A 3,339-nucleotide genomic window follows, 5' to 3' on the forward strand; every position below is an offset into this window, starting at 1 on the left:
AGGGATGAGGAAACTGAGGCTGAAAGAGGTTCATTCACATTCCCGGGTCACACAGGTAGCACATGTCAGAGAGGGGACTTGCACCCGGGCAGTCTTCGTTCAGAGCCCTCACTCCTGACCACTACTCCCTCAGCTGGGACAAATGGGAGGACTTCCATTCCGTGCCCTTGGGCCAGCGAGAAAAGGGGAGTCCTGTGCTTCTGGGGACCCATGTTGTTCTGACATCAAGAAACCTTAAGTTGCTGGTAAAATTTAGAGAAGAGCTGGGTTGCTGTAAAGTAACTGATCCTTTTCTAGCTGGAGCTTTCCTCACACAGGAGCTCTTCCCTAGAAAATTGCATCTTTTGGGAAAGGAGGCCCCACCCTCAGGGTCCTGGGTAGGTGTGGGGCTCCTTGGTAGGTTACCGGTCTGTCTTTCTGGCTCTGTTTTGAATTTCTCCCATGGTTTTGTATCTCGACCTCTTTTGCAGTTTAAGAAGATGGACCTGTCCTGTTCGTTCTATCTTATGGAGCTGCACTTGGGAGTTGTGTCTTCCAGTGGCGAGGGGAAGCACACAAACAATCCCCAGGGCCTTTGCCATCACTATCCGGGGCCGCCCCTCCTGAACCGCACCCACGCGCCGTGCTCCGGTGCCTTCTCGCCGGGACCGCCTGCCATGCGCCTGGCAGCCAGGTAGGATTTCTTGTCAGCCTGCTTCCTGCAGGTTCCTGTCAGCAGGCAGGTGTATAGGTACTAGGATTGAGGGATGTAGGGCAATTCTGACATGTGTGGCCGCTCTAGTGATAGGTTCTGTGATGGAGCCCCGAGCTGTGACAGTGAGGCCAATGCTAAGTCGGGAAAATGGAGAGCTCCCCTGAAGAGCAGCCAGACCCTCCCTGACCCAGGGGCGAGGAGGAACGGGACACACTAGGGACGGGCTCACCTGATGACACAGTTGTGTCTTTGGAAGTTTGTGGTGCCATCCTTCTAAAAAGGTAAGCAGGTGCAGAAGAAATGAATGTGATCTTTGAAAGGTCACAGTGAACCTGAGCTTTGACTTTTTTAAGATGCTTTATCAATTAGAGACCAGAGGTTTTTCCTGATGATATTTATTGCATAAATGTAATTATTTTTCTAAAACATATTAAAATAGAAAACATGTTCTTTTGATCAATTTATACAAAGAAAATACCAATATAGTAATAAAAATACTGAAAATATATGAAAAGCACCAGAACATTAGAGAAATTACACCGGCAACAATTCTAGGAATATATTTTTGTTTTTTGCAATTGTACAATAAAGTGCTATTAAATCCAGTCAAAATTAGTGGCAAGATATAAAAACAGTTATGGTATATATTATGAAATTTGAGGCTAGGTTTACCAGCAATTGTATTTTTAGGCTACCTGCCTATAATGATATCTCATTAATGTTTTCATGGAAACTATGAATTTCCATTCCAAGTGAAGATAATTTAAATCTGAACGTTGGTCCGTGGTAATTTGGTCGTGAACAGGTAATGACATATTTATTAAAAAATTATTAATTATAGCGTACTCATTCATACAGACGTGATTAAATAAAATCAAACGAAGACACAAAATCAGATGTAAATATATGTGATCAATTAAGACAAGTACAGAAGTTTAGATGCCTTTGATTTTTATGGTGAATTTTCAGTAAATTTTGCTTAGTCACATTTAATAGACACACAGATGTTAACAAGAAATGTTATTAAATTCAACTGGCCAGACATCAGGGAAAAACCTTTTAGTGAGTCAATGTAATTTTCACGTGAAACATTAAAGGGACACCGTCAGGACAACACATTTCCAATTTTGACTATTTCCTCTCGCTTATGTGCTGAAGAACAAAACACATACACAGATACTTCGGGATTAGATTATAACAAAGCCAGGAACCTAACATTATTATAAGGGGAAATCGCTGTGCACACACACAGGGATATACTATGGACAGTACTTAGGGTGGGCTGCAGTCACTTTGACGCCTGGAGGTGGCAAACTGAAACAGAAAAACCCAAATTAAGACGAAGTATCAGACCAGTGTCCATTTAAGGTTTTATTTCCTAGGCCAATTTTGAAGGAACTCTATTTTCTCATTCTTCATAATGCCATTTGGGAATCATCACATTTCTCAAGATGAAAGCCGCCAACACTACAACCTCAGAAGAAAGCATTCTGCAAACATGGCTCAGTCAATCAAAACTCAGAATTTATTTTACAGGCAGACTATTTTTTTCTTTCATATAAAGTAGATTTATATGTGAACCAACATGGACCAAAACTGTTTATATTAAATGAGAAAACAAACTACTTTCATTAGGCTCTGCTCCTGCGAGGTGTGTCATGTTACGAATTGAGGAACCGTCCTCAGTATTGCTGTGACAAAGGCAGAATATATCAAGTGAGTCAGTTAACCCTGGTCTGAAGTTTTTAGAGTATTTTTCGCTCTTAAATGGAGAAGTGACACTTCCGATTTATTTTTTCACCCTTACCGAAAGTTCCCTTCTCCTGGCTGATTTTAGCAAGGAATTGAAATGTAAATGAATTACACTGCTATGCATCTCAAAAACTAACTAACTAACTTTTCAAAAAAATTTTATCTAACTCCTTTCGTTTAGAAAGGAGGGTGAAGATGGTCCAATGGAGGATCAGGCCTTTATAATAAGTGAAGCAAAAGGGTCCGTGTCCAGCCAGAGAGAGCAACGTGAAACTGCGTAAAAAAAGACTGGAGAGGTTCTTCTTCTGGACGTTACTGACTGACAGAATTTAGAGAAAAATCCAACCAGACTTAGTTCCCCAAATCCTAGCTCAAAATGAGAGTGTGAGTGTTCATTAAAAAGTCTGAGATTGATAAAAGGCAGGCAGGCCGTTAAGGAAGACGGATAAGAAACAAAGGCTAAAGGTGGTTTGGCATTAAGTAGTTGTACATTCCAAAAGAACATCGACTAGCATCTGTTAGTAGTTCTCAAAATTACAAAGTCATGGTTACAGAAATGACTCTGTATGTCTTTTCAATATACATGTTCTTGTATATACACAGTATAGAAAAGCTAATAAGTTGGCTCAGCTATAATAATTCTGTCAAAAAAAAAAAAAGCAGATGACAGTTTTTGGCTGCAACAAAGCATGTTACTTTTCCGTTCAGCTAACATATATATACATGATAAAACAAGCTTTAAAAGTATTAAAAGGGAAAAATAAATTATCTCTATTAAGTCACACAACAGATATACCTTTACTTACTAGACTACCTACCTATAGTCTCTTATAATCAATATCTTCAGCGTTTCCTTATTGTAACAGTTTAGTTTCAGTCCCCCCCCACCCCCC

The sequence above is a fragment of the Lipotes vexillifer genome, unplaced genomic scaffold (assembly GCF_000442215.2).
Source record: "Lipotes vexillifer unplaced genomic scaffold, Lipotes_vexillifer_v1.1 scaffold169, whole genome shotgun sequence".
Classification (NCBI taxonomy): domain Eukaryota; kingdom Metazoa; phylum Chordata; class Mammalia; order Artiodactyla; family Lipotidae; genus Lipotes; species Lipotes vexillifer.